Consider the following 23,320-nt stretch of genomic DNA (forward strand, 5'->3'; position numbering starts at 1 on the left):
GCATTAATTGATATTCTATCATAAACAGTAAGTTAAATGTTAATTATATAAGGATAGTAAACACATCACTTAGTTGAGATTAATAACCACAATAATTAAGGTGAATATTTGTAAATATATATATATATATATATATATATATATATATATATATATATATATAAGGTGTAGTAGAGTAAATTGTTATTATTCTATAGGTTGATGTTATACCTCTAGTATTGCTTGAAGTTGCAAAATAATATACAAGAGAACTTCTATATGATAAAAGTTTGTGGACTAACTCATAATAGAAGCATATCCTCGTAGTAACACAAAATTGTAATTCTACCTAATTTGAATGTTAATTAGTAAAGTATGCAATAACTCAACCACAGCCCATAAGGCATAACAACGTACCCGACACTCTAGTCATAGATGACTCTATAGTCAGGCACACTGATGTTCCACTCACCAGGCTAAATAAGGAGAAAGTTACTGTCAGCTGCCTGTCAGGTGCCAGCATTCGCCACATAATGCATGCCCTCAATCACTCCACAAAGATTACAAATATTACTCTGTCATTGCCCATGTTGGTGTGAATGACCTGAATTATACCACAGTACAAGGACAAAATGATTGACTTCAAAAATTGGCTAAGCTTCTGGTGTAATTCCAAGGGGATCCAGTATCTGTCTGCCTGGGATGACATGATGGACAGACCATGATGATTTGTCAGAGATGGCCTGCACCTGTTGCCCTTGAGATTCTGGATACTGGCTAAGGCTCTTGCCACCCCTATAGTGCCATTTTTAGGCAAGGTTCAAATGACAAATCCACCACCGTAACAGGTACAAGCAAGCAAAATCTGAGGATAATGCTACTCAATGTTAGAAGTCTAAACCTGAAAATTCACTCACTTGAGGCACTCCTTAAAATGGAGAACATCGACATCTGTGCAGTGACAGAGACCTGATTCAAGGCTCCAGAGAGCACCCCTGCATTACCAATTTATAATTCATACCACACCTTTCAGCCACCTAACCTGGACCAAAACGCTAAAGGCAGAGGCATGTCCATATTCATTAAGGATCTCCACACCCACAGGCTAGTTGCTCAGCATAATACATCCGAGATTATCCAAGTGCAACTAACTCTGGGCAAGACTGCAATCCAAATTGTAGATGGCTACAGATCCCCCACCCTGGCCCAGAATTCCCACTCCTCATTTCTTGATACACTGGAAAATATATGGGTGCAACCTAACACCCTAATAATGGGTGATTTCAACTACCTCACCATTAACTGGGAAAACTACTCATGCAAAGAACAAGGCAGGAAACCACTGGATAAACACTTTATATAAGTAAAGCTTTCGGATACAATCCTTTCTCAATACAAAACAATGCATAGAACCAGCTCTTTATATATAGGTCCAAATATATCACATGACATGCAGCCAAAATCACATGATATGTCATCCAAATCACAAAAACATTTTAAAGAAACATTTTAAAAAAAACTTTTTTTTAAAAAACTTAATATAAAAACTTGGAATACTTTAATAAAACTTTAAAAAATATATATATTTAGATAAAACTTCAGGCTAAGAGAGATTAGCTCTACTTAATTTAACTAAAATAGGTTTGAGACTGACTTGGCTATTCAAGCCTGGTTTTGAATCACTCATAAGTCTCAAGATCCATTCATATTCTTTAATTTCTAAGTGATTATTTAGGTCCCCTCCCCTAGGTGTAGGTGTAATGTAGTCAATAATTCTAAACCTAAAAAAATGCTGCTGACCAAATTCCTCCATATGTTTGAATAGTGCATTCCTGTCATAGCATCTCCTAATTTCTGACTTATGTTCAGTCATCCTGTCCTTAAGCCTGCGGGTAGTTTTGCCTACATAGAAAGCATTACATGCCTGGCAGGTAGCCAAGTAAACCACATGGGTAGTAATACATGTACCTGCTACTCTAAAACTAAATGTCCTACCATTGATAGGATGCACAAACGTATCATTTTCTGTACTACAAATGTCATCACAACAAGAACAGTTGTGACATTTGTGAGTACCATATTTCACTATAGTAGATACAGGTGTAGTCCTCTCAAAGTCCTTGTAGCATAGTGAACTCTTAAGGGTCCTCATATTCTTATAAGAGAAATTGGGTTTAGGTCCCAATAAACTTCTTAGTTCATCTGATGCCATCAAGATGACCCAATTATCAGATATAATTTTTCTAACAGCGGGTGTCCTTAAATTATATGTAGTTACATATCTAAAAGGTGCTACAGATGTTTGTTTGCACTAGAGTCAATACTAACAACATCCTCATACAAAACTGGTTTAAATAAAGTCTGCCTATCTTCCCTAATCTTAATGACCTGTTCATAAAGTAGAGATCTATCATACCCACTAAGCAAAAAATCATTAACCATCTCATTTAATTGTACTTCAAAGCAGTCATCATCGGTATTAAGCCTACTGAGTCTGCAGAATTGAGATTTAACAGTACTTCTAAATATGTGAGGTGCATGCATGCTTGTGGCATAAGTGTATCTACCTGAACAAACTTCTTTCCTAAAGATACTAGTTTGTAGTGTATCTCCAGCAAGATCTAACTTCAAATCCAAAATGTAATAGAAGTTTCAGATACTGTCATCTTAAACTTTAGAAAAGTAGATGCAGAGTTTAGATATTCCAGAAATTTTTCAAGATCCTCATGGCTGCCTTTCCAAAGTAGGAGGCAGTCATCTACAAAGCGTTGAAAAAATGTGATATTACTTTTAAATGGGTTCCCATCACCAAACAAATCGTTCTTTCCCACTGATACAGTATCAGGTTGGCATAAGTATTGGCTACAGAGGTACCCATAGCCACCCCTGTAAGTTGTAAATATGTGGAGCCATTAAAAAGGAAAATGTTGTTTTTCAATGTAACATCCATAAGGCTGCAGATAATTTCAACTTTGTTGGGATTATCACATGTATGTGTCCACAACAATTCTCTTAAAAGCTCCAGGCCTATATCATTAGGAATAACGGTGAAGAGTGATACAATGTCCAAAGAAACTAAAAGATACTTATTGTCAACTAAAGAAGCTTTTTCTTTATCCATCCATCCCCTTAATTTCTGAAATAAATCAAAGCTATCTTTAATGATAGAATCACATTTAGCCAGGTATGGAAGCAGTTGCCCATGTAGATAAATCGAGATGGGTTCTGTAACCCAACCCGCACCAGAGACAATAGGTCTCATAGGTGGATCTAGCTTAGATTTATGAATTTTGGGGAGACCATAGAGATGTGGTATAACTGTACAAGTAACAGTGAGATAATTAAATAACTCAAGATCTATATCACCACTCAATTGCAAATCATACACAACCATGTTTACATATGCAACACTTTTTTTCACATCCAAACTGGTAATGCATTTAAAAGCTTTAGTGTCTTGTAGTAACTTAATCATAGAATCCATATAATCAACTCGGTTCATAAGAACCACAGCACCTCCTTTATCAGCCTGTTTTATAATTATATCTTTACAGGACTGTAAGCTCTTTAAAGCTTTAAATTCACCATAATTTAAATTAAATCTTTTTTTCTTTCTGGTAGATGGATTAAATAACTGCCTGATATGAATTTAACAAATATCATGAAATGCTTTAACCACTGGAGTACTGGTGGGTACAAACGTACTACGTCGTTTGTTACCCCAGTAGCTTCAGAACCACAAATAGCAGTTTTAAATTTAAAAAGTCTGGAGAAGATTTTTAAATCAGTTAATGCTGATACTAAATTTTCTTCACAGCAAGGGATGAAATTACAAAATATCCTTAAAAGAAAATATTAAAAAAAAATTATAATTAAAAAATTAAAATATTTTTCCAATAAAAATTAATAAATTTACAACCTTTTTTGAAAATAAAAATAACATTTTATCAAATACATATAAATTAATAGCAAATATTAAATATCAAAATACAATTCTTTTTTCAAAGTTTTGGGAAAGAAAAGATAACACCATAAACAGACAATCAAAATGAATTAGCTATTAGAAATACTATGAAACTGACACCATATAAAAAGTTATTATACACACAGATCATGATCTTCAACAATGCCTACCATACACCTGTTCACCTTAACAAATTCAACCCATCCAAGTCACCCTATTGCTCCTTTTGTCCTAATAAAGAGGCAGATATCCTCCACATCTTTTGGAGCTGCAAAACAGTTTATAAACTATGGTGCTCACTAAGATTCCTTTTAGAAAAATCAGCCTATTCAAAATTCACGTTGTCATGGGAGACAGCTATACTGTATATATTCAAATGCAATAATAATAATTTCTCTAAACACATTATAATAACACTATGCACCCTATTAAAAGCTTACATAGCAAAAAAAACTGGATAGACAGATCAAGACTAATCTGGTCAGAATATAAAAGCATGGCGAAAAAACATATATTGGCCAAGACGCTTTAAACAAAAAGTCAGAAGAGCAAAACCTACTATCAGAGGTACTGCAAAGCATTAATTGATATTCTATCATAAACAGTAAGTTAAATGTTAATTATATAAGGATAGTAAACACATCACTTAGTTGAGATTAATAACCACAATAATTAAGGTGAATATTTGTAAATATATATATATATATATATATATATATATATATATATATATATATATATATATATATATGTATATAAGGTGTAGTAGAGTAAATTGTTATTATTCTATAGGTTGATGTTATACCTCTAGTATTGCTTGAAGTTGCAAAATAATATACAAGAGAACTTCTATATGATAAAAGTTTGTGGACTAACTCATAATAGAAGCATATCCTCGTAGTAACACAAAATTGTAATTCTACCTAATTTGAATGTTAATTAGTAAAGTATGCAATAACTCAACCACAGCCCATAAGGCATAACAACGTACCCGACACTCTAGTCATAGATGACTCTATAGTCAGGCACACTGATGTTCCACTCACCAGGCTAAATAAGGAGAAAGTTACTGTCAGCTGCCTGTCAGGTGCCAGCATTCACCACATAATGCACGCCTTCAATCACTCCACAAAGATTACAAATATTACTCTGTCATTGCCCATGTTGGTGTGAATGACCTGAATTATACCACAGTACAAGGACAAAATGATTGACTTCAAAAATTGGCTAAGCTTCTGGTGTAATTTCAAGGGGATCCAGTATCTGTCTGCCTGGGATGACATGATGGACAGACCATGATGCTTTGTCAGAGATGGCCTGCACCTGTTGCCCTTGAGATTCCGGATACTGGCTAAGGCTCTTGCCACCCCTATAGTGCCATTTTTAGGCAAGGTTCAAATGACAAATCCACCACCGTAACAGGTACAAGCAAGCAAAATCTGAGGATAATGCTACTCAATGTTAGAAGTCTAAACCTGAAAATTCACTCACTTGAGGCACTCCTTAAAATGGAGAACATCGACATCTGTGCAGTGACAGAGACCTGATTCAAGGCTCCAGAGAGCACCCCTGCATTACCAATTTATAATTCATACCACACCTTTCAGCCACCTAACCTGCACCAAAACGCTAAAGGCAGAGGCATGTCCATATTCATTAAGGATCTCCACACCCACAGGCTAGTTGCTCAGCATAATACATCCGAGATTATCCAAGTGCAACTAACTCTGGGCAAGACTGCAATCCAAATTGTAGCTGGCTACAGATCCCCCACCCTGGCCCAGGATTCCCACTCCTCATTTCTTGATACACTGGAAAATATATGGGTGCAACCTAACACCCTAATAATGGGTGATTTCAACTACCTCACCATTAACTGGGAAAACTACTCATGCACCAACTCTTTTGCTCAACGTTTTCTGGAATTCATAAATTCCAATGCCTTGGATCAACTTATCCACACACCCACCAGGGCCAGCAATATCCTAGACCTGGTCATTGCCAACATGGGCAACCGGTGTTCCACACCAGAGGTCAATTCCTTGTTGGTCAGCTCCAACCACAAGCTAATCACCCGAGACATCCACATCCCACCCCCACCCCCCACCCCCATTAGGGAAACCACTGTAAAAAATTTCTCCAAAGTCAACTTCACACTTCTTAAGACAGAAGTGGCAAACTTCACGACACCCATGCAGAAGGACAATAGAGGTACTACTGCTGAATCCTACACAAATGCACTTTATAAGCACTTACACGAGTGCATAGATTGTGCAATCCCTAACAGAATCAAGATGCTATCCACCAAAAAATAGATGCCAATATGGTTGTCCCCTGCCATAAACAAACTCTACAACAAAAGAAAGAAACTGTTGCTGCAAAAAAGAGTAAAATCACATGCTTGGAGGAACTGCCTGGTCAGCCTCAGTAAGAAGCTGAGATCCCTCATAAAATCCTCCAAAGCTAGTTATGAAATGAAAATTGCCACTGATTCTAAAGACAACCACAAAGCATTCTATAGCTATATCAAGAATCTCAATGGCAACACTCAGATCTGCTCTGAGTTACAGCACAATGGCACTAAATATACAGAAGCAACTGATATTGCCAACATCCTGGCAGATAGGTTCAGTGCTAACTTTAACCCCCTCTCACCCCCTAAAGGGCCCATCTCTATACCAGAAGAATGCAAAGTTCCTGTAATCACGGCTGCACAGGTAAAAACCACACTCTCCAAAGATAAGAACACAGCATCCATGAGACCTGACAACATCCCAGGCTGCGTTCTACATGAACTACAGAATGAACTGGTACCCCACCTAAGTACCATATTCAGTCATAGCCTTACCTCATGCTTTACGTCCACTGAATGGAGCACAGTGACAGTCATCCCTCTCCACAAATGGGGGAATCACCACAGACCCCGGGAACTACCGCCCCATTAGCCTGATGAGCCTGGTCTGCAAGCCTATGGAATGTATCATCATGGAACTTATAAACAATGACACTGGTAATCTTCAAACTCGGGACCCCACCCTGTTCGGGTTTGTAAAAGGCAGATCATGTCTCCTAAACCTGATAGACTTCTTTGAAGTGGTCACCAAAGCTGTAGATGTGGGTAAGGTGGTTCACACAGCCTATCTAGATCTCACCAAGGCTTTCAATACCATCCCCCACTCTGGAATTATAGATAAACTCACTAAACTAGGTATATATCCCTATGTCACAAGATGGGTTGCCAACTGGCTCACTGACAGAACCCACACTGTGAAAGTAGCAGACTCCAAATCCAACTTTAGACCAGTGACAATTGTGGTACCACAGGGTTCAGTCCTGGGTCCTCTCCTGTTTGGTATCTGCTTGTCTGAATGTACAGGCTAACACAGAAGGTCTTTGTCTAATGAAGTTTGCAGATGACTGCAAACTAGGAGCCATAATCAAAACTCCTTACTATGTGGACATCCTACAATAGAGCCTCACTGAGACAGATGCCTGGTGTCAAAGCCATGGCCTCAAGCTCAATGCCAAAAAGTGTATTGTCATCCCATTTGGTAAAAACTCTGTACCCATGAACTACCACATAGGTGGTAGTCTACTTAACACCAAAAGTTTGATAAAAGACCTTGGGACGCAGGTGGACAGTAGTCTCTCCTTTGATAATCACATTGCCACGGTAGTCAGGAAATCCTTCTACGTGGCACACCTCAATCTGCCCAAGCCTTTATAAGCCTTAAGCCTAGTTATGTGGCTTGCTTTCCACCACTTTTAGTTTGAAAAAAAATGCTATACATCATTTGTGCCTCTTGTCAAGCAGCAGTGTACAAGTAATCCCTGGGATATATCTGCAATCTCCCATCCATTGGTCAAGATTCTCTTGAACAAAGGCCAGAGGTGCTCTGTGCCTCACATGTCCATCACAAAAGGTTTCTCATCCAGTACCTAACAAGACATCTACAACAACTGGAAAGGCCACAGAAATACCTCACAAAGAGGATTACTAGCCTCAAACAGATGCCCTACGCAGACCGTCTCAAAAAACTCCAGCTTTACTCCGTCGCATATCGCCTATTCAGAGGTGATCTCTGCCTAACATACAAAGCTATGTCAAACCCAGAGCTGTTGGACATGCTCCACTTAAAGAAATCACAATCCCTCCAAGCTACATGCTCTAGGGACCTAAACCTTGTCACCACAATAAACAGAACATGCTGGAGGGATAGATTCCTGTTCCAGAGATTTCCCATGATCTGGAACAAACTACCTATCTATATCAAACAAAGCTCCTCATTAGCACTTATCAAGAAAAGTCTTGATGATTGGATGAGAGATAGGAAATTCACCCCGGGGATCACTTCTGTGGCTCTGTTCGACAGGGGCACAGGAAACTAATTTTCTTGGGTGGCATAAACCAGGGTACCTTTTTGGCTAGGCTTATATGGGCCCTAGAGCAAATAGCCTAGTACCTACCTATGAAACTATGAACCTATTATTACTTTCTTATGGTATGCATTCTGTAACATCAGCTATACCACATGTATATGTCTTGTTTATCTTCTTCTGCATATTTTGTGAAAAAATAATTAATAAAAAGAAATTTGACCAAAAAAAAAAGAAAACAATGGAAATTTGATCTGGCCTGTACTGGAAGTGGCTTAACCTTTGAATGAGTGTGGCAGTAGTGTTCATTACATGGTCAGCTAGCTGTGAGTCAGCATATTTTATTGGACAGGGTCTGAAGAGTGGCAGTGTTTTTGACAGAGACAGATACAAACAAGTGGAGGCCATACTCAATTTGAGCAAGGTGAGTACCTTTTCTTATAGCAGATCTTCTTGGATGTGAGGGAAACTGAGGTATTTTGCTCACACAGAAAAGTAGACTGATGAGCTTGGCTCTCATCTTTTCTACGTGCTTATGGAAGATTAGTGATTTGTCTAGCCAGATCCCCAAATATCCAAAGCAAGTGCTAGTTTAATTGGGATTGTTATCACAGTCAAGCACTTGAAAGGACTGGTGTGATTTAGATAATCTTTCATGTGTGGAAAATGACAAGGGCTTTGTTTTTTTTTGTTTGTTTTTATTTTGTGGGTTTTTTTGCTATTGAGTAGCAGTTTTTGGAGTTTAGCTAGTGATGTAGCTCTAAATGGTCCTTGATTTATTTATTGACATTTGATTACTGGGAAAGTTCAATTGGGTAGAAGCCCATTTTCAGCGGACACCCGGAAAGTAAAGCTCCAAATTATTACTAAACATTTTAAAAGCAAAAATGTTACAATCTTCAACAATAAAACCAAAACAAATGCAGTTTAGATAACTATAACAAATTAGATGTAATACATAAACATTGGTTAAGAATTGATACAAGTTACATGATAATCATTTAATATTTAGAGAAATTTTAGAGAGTTTGTAGGTATAGTTAAAGTAAGTTACTGTAATACAAATAGGAACTGCAATGTGAATTGAAGGAAAACAGTCTTATGGTATATTTATAGAGAAAATCAGAGAAGAGAATTGGATACTAGTAAGGAAGTAAGTGAAGAAGGGAGAGATAGGTATAAGGAATGAAAAGGTACTTGTTGACATTTAGGGATGTAGTTTATCCTGGTTTTGAGCAAGAACTGATCCTGATTTTAGCTGGGAAGCCTTTTGGAGTGGGTTTGAAAGATTGGAGGATGGGTATAGACCTGATGGATACAAATAAGAAGTTACAGGACTTAGCAACCTAGTAGAAGTATAGACAAAGCCCAGCAGATTTTCTAGGTTTATACACAACATCTGAAGCCACTGAGAAGCTCCAAAGAGCTTTACTGGTGTTCTACTTTTCCAGTAGTCTAATATCATGCAACAAAGTCACTTCTTTAACCATCACATTTTTCAGTTTGTCAAACCTTTTGTCATAAGCATCATTGCAAAGTGAAGACTAAGGATCATAATTAACCAGTTTCTCCTCTCTTTCTCTCACCAAATCAGACAACAGGTAACCACTCTGGTCCACTTAGGATCATAGGATCATAGGAAGTTACAAGGCTATTGGCCCTGAGGCCCTTATAAGTCTAGTCAAGAGTTTAGCCCATGTATAGACAAATCAGAACCAGATGCCCCTGTCCTGCAGTGACATGGGGGGAATCCCAGGGATGTATTTTCTATTTCCCTTCCAGTTATCGAGGTTGCACTTAAAAAGGGGTAAAGAGGTACTCTGCTTGACATGAAGAGGGAGTCTATTCCACAGATGGGGAAGTCTCTGGGGAACATATCTGTCCTGCCAACAAGTCCTATTGATGTCACAGACCAGGTTGAGGCCATGTGTGTGGGTCACTCGAGTGGAGCATGACTTGAAGATATGCAGCAGTCCCAACAAGGTGAGGTCCAAGATCACCTTGTATGCCAGACAGAGGTCACCTATGAGGAATCTGTATAAAATAGAGTAGAAGGATAGGACTTTTAGCCTATCTGTCTATAGTAGATTTTTGAGACCCTGGATTCTCCTGGTGAGGAATCTGTATGGTCTCTCCAGCTGCTGCATGTGCTTTGCAAGGTACATGCTGAATGGGGCATGGTACTCAATAATGGGCCTTATAAGGGAATAATACAGGGATGTTATGACCTCCTTATCCCTGGATGAGATACCCTTAGTTATGAGATGGGCCATGTAGAAAGCTTTCCATACAATGGAAGCAACATGGGGGTCAAAAGTCAGGTTGCTCTCAATTTGGGTGCCCAAATCCCTCACAACTGAATGTGTGCTTAGGATGTTGTTATTAATATGCTCATTTGTGGGGACATCACGCTCCCCAAAGGGGATGATGATGCATTTTTTTTGTATTAAGCTTGAGGTCATGTTTCTGGCACCAGTCATTTGTTTGGGTGAGACCCTCTTGAAGGATGCCCACGTCACTAGGGAAGTTGATGACCATGCTCAGCTTGCAGTCATCTGCAAACCTGGTCAGCCATAGCCCAGTGGTTTTGACCTGCACCTCAAAAAAGTATATACCAAATAACAGTGACCCCAAGACGAACCCTGGGGTATGCCACTTGATATGGGTCTACTGCTTGAGGTGGCTTCCCCTACTTTGACTAGTTGGGTTCTATCAGTGAGCCAGTTAGCTATCCATCTGGTCACATATGGATTTATGCCTAGTTGAGAGAGTTTATCTGTTATGCCCGAATGGGGAATAGTATCAAAGGCTTTGGCCAGGTCAAGATAGGTGGTGCGCACCGTCTTTCTTCGTCCATGTCTTTGGTGACTGTCTCAAAAAAACTAGACAACATTTAACAGACACGACCTCCCATTGATGAACACAAACTGTGTGGGATCGAGTATGTGGAGGTTACCAATGCCCTTGTTAATGAGGTTCATAATAATCCGTTCCATGGCCTTGCAGATCAGGCTAGTTAGGCTGATGGGTCTGTAATTTCCTAGATTGGTGGATGCTCCACATTTGTGTAAAGGGATGACAGTGGCTATCCTCCACTCAGCTGGGACAAAGCCAGTATTCAGGCTTTGTTTGAATAGGGTGCCTAATGGTGTTGCAAGTTCCTGCTTGAGTTCTTGTAAGATGTAGCATGGGGGTGTTATTCGGTCCCATGGAGGCTGTATTTTTTTACCTTTGAGAAAGCAGTAATGACCTTATTCCTAGATATAAGGGGAAGGGGACAGGTACTGGGAATGTCCTGATTTACTGATGGGGGGACAGAGGGGTGACATTTTTGCTGAATCTGTCAGCCAGCAAGTTTGCTACATCTATGGCATTTGTATATGTGATGTCCTTGATCACCAGTTCGGAACAGATCTGGGTGCTACCTTTGAGTTTACAGATGTATGTGAAAAAGGCCTTATGACTGCCTCTAGTAGATGTAGCCAATTTGGACTCAAAGTTTGCTTTGGAGGATTTCACTAGTGCTCTTATTTGCTTGTTTAGGCTAAGGAAAGATTGCTTCCAGTTGGGCACCTGCTCCTTCTTGGTTCTGGACAGCAATTTTTTTTTTCTTTTGTTATAGAGTTTTTTATTGCAGATGTCCACCAGAATGGTTTACTCTTCCTTGCAGAGGATGATTTAGTCCTGTCAGGTATTCCTGATTCCATGCATCTATATAAATATTTGTATAGTAATTTGGTATAGTTTTGGATACTGGTGCCATTTCCTAGAGAGGAGGAGGCTCTGAAGCTGTTTATACCATCCCTCAGGAGATTGTAATCAGCTTTGTAGAACTTTTTTTGTTTGACTCTAGCTAGAAGGGGGTCAGGGAGATGGTGACTTTGAACGTGACCGCTTTTTGGTTGGATCTTACAAGGGAGGATGATACTGCAGGGATGCTGCAGTGGTTACTCATGCTGGTTAATACCACGTCATGATATTATCAACTCTTCTGTAAATATTGACTACCTCTTCCAAAGCATTTGCATTGACACAATCGAGTAATCTCTAGGCATTTGTGTTCTGGCATGAGTAGTTCTTCCAGTCTATGTTTGGATATTTAAAGTCACAAAGGATTGTGGTAAAGGGTTGAATCTAGCAAGATTTAAGAGTGTAAAGTTTCTGGAAAAGCAGCAGCTCCTTCCAAAGTCATAATACACATGAAAAACTAACAAAACCAAAAAAAACACAACAACCAGAGCCACTAAGAAGCTGCAAAGAACTTTACTGGTGTTCTACTTTTCCAACAGTCTAATATCATAGATCAAAGTTACTTCTTTAACCATCAGCTTTATCAATTCATCCAACCTTTTGTCATTAGCATCATTGCAAAGTGAAGACCAAGGATCATAATTAGCCAGTTTCTCCTCTCTTTCACTCAGCAAATCATCCAACAGGTAACCACTTGGGTCCATTTGAGAGCAAAGTTTCTGGAAAGCAGCAGCTCCTTGTAAACCTTGTATGAATATAGACAAAGTCCAACAGATTTTCTAAGTTTATAGACAGACAGGAGTTTTTTGTCACTGTATCACAATGACCAACTGGCAACATAGTTGTGTTGAATGTTTAAATGCTGGACAGGCAAATGGATGCTGGATAATTTTATAGGTGGCAAGAAGTTCTGTATATGTTAGTTAATATAGCACTTCTAACCGACTTAGGCTTTTCATTGTTTAACAGTGATGGGTTCTGAAAGGGGTATGTCCTGCAAATTTAATAACTTTGTTATAGCATTGTTCAAGTTTCAGTTTTTGTGAAGCCTGGAGGTTAGTAAGGTTGGGAGCACCATAAAGAAGAGTCAAGAGAAGATCAGTACTGGAAAGTGTAGTTTTAATTGCATTGTTTAGAAAGTTTTTGGCTTCGTAAAGCACCCCTAGTTTTTGATGAGCTTTTCTTATGCAATTTTGTATATAAAGGTCGAATGTAAGGTTATCATCCACTATCATCCCTAATAATTTGCTATGAGAAGTGACTTCAATGGTTATATTATCAAGCGAGAGGACTTTAAATTTAGTTTTTTTTTATGACAGAGGGATTTATGGGAAAAAGTAGTAGTTTGTTCTTTTTTGGGTTGAGCATAAGTTGTGAGTTATGAAGCCATGTTTCATTGGCTGCTTCAGGTTCCTGAGTAATTTTTTGGAGGTGTACCATGTTGTCAGACATGCAAATGAGAGTGGAATTATCTGTGTATTGTATTAGGGTGGCCTGTTGTCTGGAAGTATAGAGAGTACTGGTGAAAATGTTAAAGAGGAGGGGACCAAGGATAGAGCCTTGTGATACACTGGTGGTGACTGGAAGGTAAGGAGAGAGTATTAAGTGCCATTTTACTGATGGAAACCTATTGGACAGGTAGCTTTTCAACCATAGAATGGTTGGCTGAGAGACACCTAGTGAGGACATTTGAAGAAGACGTTTGCTGTGACAAACTGTGTCAAAGGCTTTAGACAAGTCTAGAAATAAGGAAGAAACTACTTTGCCATTTTCTCTAGCTTTATTGACAATTAGGTTAGGATGGCAGTGCTAGTACTATGCGAAGGATGGAAGCCATATTGTGCATTGCATAAGAGTTCTTCCTGCAGGGGATAGTCTAGCAATTGTTTTTGAAAACTTTGTTTGAAGTATTTTGTCTATGGGAGATAAGATTGCTATAGGTATAATGTTTTTCATACCTGTTGAATTTCCTCTTCTGTGCAGAGGGATAATGTGTGACTTTTTCCAGAGAGAGGGAATATGGGATTCCTGGCTTGACCTATTTATAAGGATTCAGACAGGATAAGCAATGCTATTGGCTGCTGTTTTTAGGTACTCGCTTATAAGATCGCCAGCTGAAGAAAAGCACATTTAAGTTTGTGTAAGAGTAGTTTTATATACGATTGAAGCTTAACTTTAGTAATTAAATTTCAATTGTATCATATGAGTGATCAGATCTTCAGATTATTATATCTTTTGCATAAATAAATACATCTATGATTAAAAGTATCGTTAGTAAATCCTGGCCTATTCTAACAGAGATTCCAGAGTTGAAAAACACTCTTAGTGCTTCACCTAGATTTAGTTACAGGAGGGAGTCTAACCTGAAGAATATACTTTGCTACAGGAGCAACCCAATAGCTATTTTCACTTCATTAGCAATAGACAAGGCACATGCAAATGTAACAATTGTGTGCCCTGTAAATATATACTCACTGACAAGCAGATTAAACATCCCCTTCATGGTCACAATTTTACCCAAAGAGCATATGATAATTGTAACACAAGAAACATAGTCTGCTATATGTCTTGCTGTGTATGTAATGCATATTATATAGGTAAGACAAACAGAAAACTGAAAGAGAGGATTGGACAGCATATATGTGATCTCAACAGAATTGTTTTGACTAATGTACTTTATAAACACATGACTGAAACAGGTGCAACACCTACCTTTAAATTTACTATACTAAAAGTCATACCACAACCGTTAACAGGAGGAGCTTTCAAAGTTTTAACTGAGCATGAAGAATTGAAATAGATCTTTAGATGTAAAGCACACATTGCCAGAACTTAATGGTAACCATTAAACCTCAGCTTAACCATCTACGTAACCAAGTCTAATGATATTCCCTAACCTGGTGTGCTTTTCATAATTTTTTTAAATTTTATCATACACACACACACATATATATATATATATATATATATATATATATATATATATATATATATATATTTAATGTTTGTATATGTTATTATACAAATTTATACAATATTTTTTGATTATTCTACTTACTGATTTACAATATATAATTCCCATGTGCTTTACTCAATTATTTTAAACATGGACTTTTTTAATCATATGATTTTTTTCCCAGACATGTGACCTTTTAATCATGTGACTTTGAAATGCTATATATATATATATATATATATATATATATATATATACTCATCCATGCAATTTACCTGCCATTTGCCTGATGAAGCTCACTGGGTGAAAATATTTCTTCACACTTTAATTTGGACCCTGAGTTTTTAGCATTTGTGCACACTTTTAACTTATTTTAGCAACTTGGTGGTTAACCAATTAATCATAATTCATACTGTTCATGGTTGCAGGTACATATTTTTTACCATTCATCATGTAGTTGTGATAAATGTATCAGGACTAGTGGATGTTTGTTGATGAATACTGAGAACAGAAGTGGTGCTAGAATGGAACCATGTGGGACTCCAGAGTGATGCATGAACTGATGGAAAGACTACTTCCTATCTTACCTTTACCTGGAATAAAGAGTTGGAGAGAAAATCTTTGAATCATGAAATAAAGTAATACTGGGTGGTTGATGATGTCAAAGTCATGGTTTAAGTGAATGAATTTAGTTACAATAAGATTTTCTTTATATGTGTATATATATATATATATATATATATATATATATATATATATATATATATATTAGTTAAGATGTATTCAGACATGGTCCACAGAGCAGTCATTGTGCTCCTAACAACCCACAATCTAATCGTTTTGATTAAGATCAGATGGTATTTTCTTGCAGAAGAGGTAAGTTGGTTACATATGATTTTTTTTAAAGAATTTTTCCAACAATGGGTAGGATGGAAATAGACATAAGTGACTGCAAGACAAAGACTTAATTTCTTTTGGTATTGGTTTAACAAAAGAGGATTTTCAAATATTTGGTATGATATCAGTAGTGAGGCAAAGGTTGTAAATGCAGTGATCATATTTTTACAATGTCAGGTCCAGGTAGTAAGTCAACAGGAATTTGTAAAAGGAGGGCAAAGTTCGCTTAGAGGAAATTTTTGAGAAGTAAAACGGTGAAATGAAACTGGCAAGAGTTATAATCTTTTTTTTTTTTTTTTGCATGGCTGCATTGTAGGTAGGAGAAGATATGGGGAGGTCTGGGAATTCTCTGAGAAAGTCAGAAGTTTAAATATTACCAGATGGGCAGGATATGTATCATAGATTGTACAATTCTTCCTGCTTGTCTGTTGACTTTCTGACAGATATGTTACTGCATATTTAATCTTTTTAGTGTGCTCTTTATTTATGGGGTCTTTTGGTAGGCTTGAGATTAATGGGAAGTGGGTGTCCTGTTGTGAGAAGACCATTAATTTACTGGCTGTGCTGTTAGTATCAGAAAGGTGAAGTACTGGGGACCATTCGATAGCAGCAAGTTTTAATGTAGGTAGAATATAGTCTTGTGTAGAAAAACATTTTGCAGAAAGTTCACTTATAGTTAGAAATGTGTCCCACAGAGTTGAAGTAAAAAAAATCAGAGGATCACAATATATAATCTACTCCAAAAACAAAATCTCCATGCTGATGAGGAATAGAGTACTTGACTAATGTAGTGTGCCTATTATACTGTTTAACATATCAGTTACAAATCCTGTTTAAGCAACAACATATCTCTCCCCCTTCTCCACAGAAGTTGTCTTATTTATCTATCCTACATATTCCAGAATTCTGTCACTGCTTTTGACATACTAATGTCCTCATAACGATCTGTTCTGTCAATGCCTTCTCTAGAAAAAAAGTGCTTTCTCATATTTCCTCTTGCTTCCTAACTTGAAATGATGACCTCTTGCTTGTATATGCTGTATCACATTTTCTGAAGGATGCTGCAGATTTGGACTCTGTTAATTTCCTTTAGATAATTAAAAGAATTAGGCTTTTCTGTCAACAATCCCCCCAACCACCATCACAATTGTCAGTTGTGTACATGTCAATATTTGTTATCAGTAATAGACACAACATATTGTTTTACAACTCTTTTTCACCATGTTTCATTTTTAAACACCTTTATTCCTTTTTTGCATTTTAAATTATGGCACAGATACACATAATTAATAAAATGAAAACAAACCATAGCAATCATTCTTCATTATTTTCACGCATTATACATTTGTTACTGCTCAGTACCTGCCTTCCCTTACGCTTCTCTCTTCTTCATGAACATTATTCCGTTATTCTGTATGAATTGTTCCCAAATTACTTTAATTTCCGTGTAATTTGCTCCTTCTCTTTTTCAAAGATCCCACCTCTAGTTCTTTTCCCTCCTTTACATTATTCAGACCATGAATAATTTTGTGCTGCTGCCATGTGAATTATTTCTGTAGTGTTAAGCCTCTACAGATATTTGCTCTGGTTAAGTTCTGCAGATTCATTTTATGATTTTTGTGCTCCCCAATATCCCAACGTCTGCCTTACCCCATTTTAAGTTTTAAATATGCTTTGGCAGCATAATAAAGTCATTCTACATAATTTAGGCATTGACTGCCTAGGACTTATGAAAATATTGGTCATACCACAATCATGATAATTTCCCATACATATTGATTTCTTCCGATAAAAAGGAGTGAGAGGAGGCAGCATTTCCTGTGGCTCTGATTCCATTAAAATCACCCTTGAGTACATGAAACTCAAAACTCAAGTTGTTCCTGTATTATGTTTCTGACCTGGATGGCCTTCACTTGCCAAGTGGTTTAAGGTCTGTTTGAAGTGCTTACCCCCAGTGAGAACTGCTTCTACTGCCCTCAGCAGACCTTCATTATCAAGCAGATCAAAAAATGCCAACATTCTCACAGCTGCAGTTTTTCTCCTTTATTACTTGAGGGATTCAGGCTATGGTACACTTTTCCTATATGCTGTTATTCCCAACCTGTCTAATGCTAAGAAAAAACTTCATTCCTGCCTCCCACTGATGCTGCACCAAATGAACCCATAGTCATCAAAGGTATTGTGGGGAAATTGTTGTCGCGATTTCTTGCACTTCAACTATCATACCAAGCCTTCACTGTTACACCAGTCTCCTTCTCTTGCAATGCTAACAGAAGCTCCTGATGCCTGTTGATTCCTACTGAACATAAGGAATAAACAAACTACAGTATATTCATCCCGATACCAAAAGTCATTCTGATTTCTTACTTCAACATGTAGATGAAATAAATCATTAGCTGCAGCTCCTGATAGTGATTGAGTCTCATCTGTCAAACCATTCACCGCAAACCACATTCCATTGCCCTCCTGGGCATGCTTTTCCTGTGGCAAATCATTCACCACAGCCCGCATTCCACTGCCCTCCTGGGCATGCTTTTCCTGTGTCAAATCATTCACCACAGCCCACATTCCACTGCCCTCCTGGGCATGCTTTTCCTGTGTCAAATCATTCACCACAGCCCACATTCCACTGCCCTCCTGGGCATGCTTTTCCTGTGTCAAATCATTCACCACAGCCCACATTCCACTGCCCTCCTGGGCATGCTTTTCTTGTGTCAAATCATTCACCACAGCCCACATTCCACTGTCCTCCTGGGCATGCTTTTCCTGTGTCAAATCATTCACCACAGCCCACATTCCACTGCCCTCCTGGGCATGCTTTTCCTGTGTCAAATCATTCACCACAGCCCACATTCCACTGCCCTCCTGGGCATGCTTTTCCTGTGTCAAATCATTCACCACAGCCCACATTCCACTGCCCTCCTGGGCATGCTTTTCCTGTGTCAAATCATTCACCACAGCCCACATTCCACTGCCCTCCTGGGCATGCTTTTCCTGTGTCAAATCATTCACCACAGCCCACATTCCACTGTCCTCCTGGGCATGCTTTTCCTGTGTCAAATCATTCACCACAGCCCACATTCCACTGCCCTGCTGGGCATGCTTTTCCTGTGTCAAATCATTCACCACAGCCCACATTCCACTGCCCTCCTGGGCATGCTTTTCCTGTGTCAAATCATTCACCACAGACCACATTCCACTGCCCTCCTGGGCATGCTTTTCCTGTGTCAAATCATTCACCACAGCCCACATTCCACTGCCCTCCTGGGCATGCTTTTCCTGTGTCAAATCATTCACCACAGCAAACATTCCACTGCCCTCCTGGGCATGCTTTTCCTGTGTCAAATCATTCACCACAGCCCACATTCCACTGCTCTCCTGGGCATGCTTTTCCTGTGTCAAATCATTCACCACAGCCCACATTCCACTGGCCTCCTGGACATGCTTTTCCTGTGTCAAATCATTCACCACAGCAAACATTCTACTGCCCTCCTGGGCATGCTTTTCCTGTGTCAAATCATTTACCACAGCCCACATTCCACTGCCCTCCTGGGCATGCTTTTCTTGTGTCAAATCATTCACCACAGCCCACTTTCCACTGCTCTCCTGGGCATGCTTTTCATGTGTCAAATCATTCACCACAGCCCACATTCCACTGCCCTCCTGGGCATGCTTTTCATGTGTCAAATCATTCACCACAGCCCACATTCCACTGCCCTCCTGGGCATGCTTTTCCTGTGTCAAATCATTCACCACAGCCCACATTCCACTGCCCTCCTGGGCATGATTTTCCTGTCTCTGTTGAGTAACTTCTCTGGTTTCTAGCTCCTTGTTAATGTTTCTATTTCCCTTTTCTGCTCCCTGACCAGCTTCATGTGCAGTATCTTAACACATCTCTTCTGTAACTGTCACAATATGGGATGGAGCAGCATCCCAACTTTCTTGACGAATATTGCGTTTTGTTTTTATTCATTTATATATATATATATATATATATATAAGTATGTGTATGTACCTATAATTAATAAACTGGCAATTATTCAAGTCAACCTCCCACCTATTTCTCAGTATTATTATTTTTATTTGTTTATTTAATATTTGTTGACCTGGGAAATCCGACAAGGACAGAGCCTATTTTCAGTGAATGCCCAGGAAGAAACACTTCAGACGCATATCTTCGGAATGTGGTAGGAAACCAGAGTACCCAGAGGAAACCCAGGTGAATGCAGGGAGGACATGCAGACTCTACCCAGAAGGTACCCCAGCTGAGAATCAAACCAGAGAACCTCTTGCTGTAAGGCGACAATGTTAACTGCTGAAAAACTATGCCACCCATTATCATGCTTCACTTCCTTACTCCTGATCACTCTGCAAAAACTTCCCTCTATTCTCTTTTTTTTCAGTTTTTAAATTTATATCTTATTTTAACAGTTTAACAGCTTGATTTTCTTATCATATTGAAAAATGAACCTCCACCCCTTTAGGCTTCATAAGATCATTGACGAATGATCTGACTAGTGATTCACAAGCATATAGGCTGACAATGTGAGGTTACATTTAAATCCAGCTACTTGATGCTTGTTATATGCTCTCCATCAAACACAGCTCAAATGGTGCACACATCCCAAGCAATTCCCCGTTTACCCAATAGAATGTGAATGAATGAAATGCATTTCCTGTCCCCTTTGGTAAATTCTGTCAGCAAGCAGGTCTGCCTCATGACACTGATTAATTCCTGTACATGGACATTTATACAGTCCCTCTTGGGATGGTACACCTAAGCATATGTCTTTGCAGCACAGTATGTCTGTTCCTCCTCCATGGATCCCCACAAGACTCATAACTCTACACCATACCTTCCATCAGTGAGGGTAAACAATACCTTCCTCAGTCATCTCCAAAAAATAGTGCCACTAGAGGGCATACACTAAAAAGCCCAGAGGCAAAACAGCTCATTAGTCATTTGGGAGAGGCTGTGCCAAGGAAACATGACATTTAAAACAGCAGCCAGGCATAAGACCAAGTCCACTAATGTCCAGCAGTGAGCTGATTACTTTAAATTCCCTTTACATTAGTGATGTAGAGCTCAAACCTCCACTCAGGTGCAAAAATTATAAACATTGCAAAATGCTGATGCTTTAGCATACAATCAGTGAAACACTGTGTATATTACAAAACAGTAACTTGAATTTGTTTGACAAGGGTATGCAGTATATAAAATTGTTTACCATTGCCTTATAAATGAGTAAGAGACAGACTTCACTAACAATCCTATGGCAATGTTCCTTTTAAACACTGCCTGTAAAAAATAATATAATAGTTTCAAATCCAGAATTTATTGTTCACAGAAGTTCTAGCACCATTGAGCAAAGTCAAGCCCCCACCCCAAGCCATGCCAGTACTATATATTGTTTACAGGCATTGAAACTTTTATTCACCAAGATATTTATGCAGCTAATCATAAATAAATAAACATACCTCTACCTGTAGCTGTAACAACAACAAGATACTACATTATAACTTGAGTTCCAGTCCTACTTTAACACAGAACTTGTAGGCCTCATCTTGGCACTAGACTTGTCAAATGGATAAAGCTCACAACAGCACTTGCTTGTTTGCTTTGCCTTTGCCAAAGAGATCAAGTTACTAGGATTTAGTTCATAAATACCTGCTTACCGATTCCTGTCTTACACCTGCCCCTTAGTGTACCTAAACATAACCCTGCTCGGAGTGCCTTCTGTCTGTTGAGCCTAATGCCATTAGGCTGTTTATTTAATTATGTATACATGTATGTATGTATGTATGTAAACATTTATTTATTTTCATTTGTTATTCGGGCTAGAACACTGATCCAACTGGCCCATTGTAGGGCTCAACCAGGGAGAATACAGTAGACAGAAGATTACAAAGTTGACGGTTTCAAATGGATGCATGCAAAGTGATAATAAAGAAGAATGTTTTAAAAAGCAAGCTATCAGAACTATATAAAATAACTATAACCAAAATGAAAGTTGTCAGCATTTAAACTACAAGTCAAATGATATAAGTGGCTGAAAATGCAGCACAACTAGTAAATATTCATTTATATATATATATATAAAAAAAAAACTGAGAACCCACAACCGGCGAAATTCAAAATCACGATCATACACATACACACACCACCACACAAATAAGCACAAACACACCTACCTAATTACACTACAACAAACAAAACAACACACACAAACACAACATAAACACACCTACCCTACCTATAAGCAGGGGGGCAAGCTCCCTGTGCCTCCCACTACCCCCATACTTATATATACTAACTCCGAGGTCGCACTAAACACACAAACACATAAAACCCACCACTGCACACACTCACACACACTAAAATCCCTACCCAATACCCTTACAAAAACACCACTTACCTGAATCCCCAGCTAAATCCGCAAACTGCAGCACACATCATGAACAAGCCAACACAAATGCGGAGTTGATATTTCTGCATTCGATATTATGCAGTTTTGCATAACTGCACTTTCGGTTTTATAGTCTCAAAATACTTAAATTTGATATTTTAGTATTTCAAGATTATAAAGTGAATCCATATATATATATATATATATATATATATATGTATATATAAAAATGTATGTATTATATATGTATTATATACAACTACGTGTACAGTAGGAGGGGGAAGGTAGAAGAAAGGAAAAGAAAAAGTAGTTTAAAAGGAATGTGTGGAAAAAAGTAATTTTTTTTTTTTAATGTTGGATGCACATGACTCAGGAGGAATTTCTGCTAATATTTTTATTGTGATGGATTCCCTACAAGGGCATTCCCCTATAAAGTAAAGATAGTTCATGACAAAGTTAGTTGAAACCAGACTTCCTTTGGACTAAGGCTGTGTTAGACATGCCTCAGAACAGTTTCTTAATGGAGTTAGTTTAGTTCATAAGGCAGCAGAATTCCAAAATAATTGTCCAACAGATAACAGAAGGGCTCAGCAAATTTTCATACAGGTGAGCCATAAGTATGTGAAGTGATGCATATTGTGATGGAACAGAAGAAGACTAAAATACATATTCTAATGAATTAAGAACTTTAGTTACCGTACAGAGCTCTAATACTAAAGCCAGATATTGTGGCAGTAACAACAGCTGTGTGTATGTGTGTGTGTGTGTGTGTGTGTGTGTGTGTGTGTGTGTGTGTGTGTGTGTGTGTGTGTGTGTGTGTGTGTGTGTGCGTGTGTGTGTGTGTGTGTGTGTGTGTGTGTGTGTGTGTGTGTGTGTGTATGTGTCTGTTTGTGCCTGTGTGTCTGTGTATGTATTTTTCGTGAGCAGCAAGTCATTTTTATATTACGTCCTTTGGGGAATGATGATATAGCAATTATTATTCCATGTAAT

This window comes from Protopterus annectens, chromosome 11.part0 (genome assembly GCF_019279795.1).
Source record: "Protopterus annectens isolate FY-2018-M chromosome 11.part0, PAN1.0, whole genome shotgun sequence".
NCBI classification, from domain to species: Eukaryota; Metazoa; Chordata; order Ceratodontiformes; family Protopteridae; genus Protopterus; species Protopterus annectens.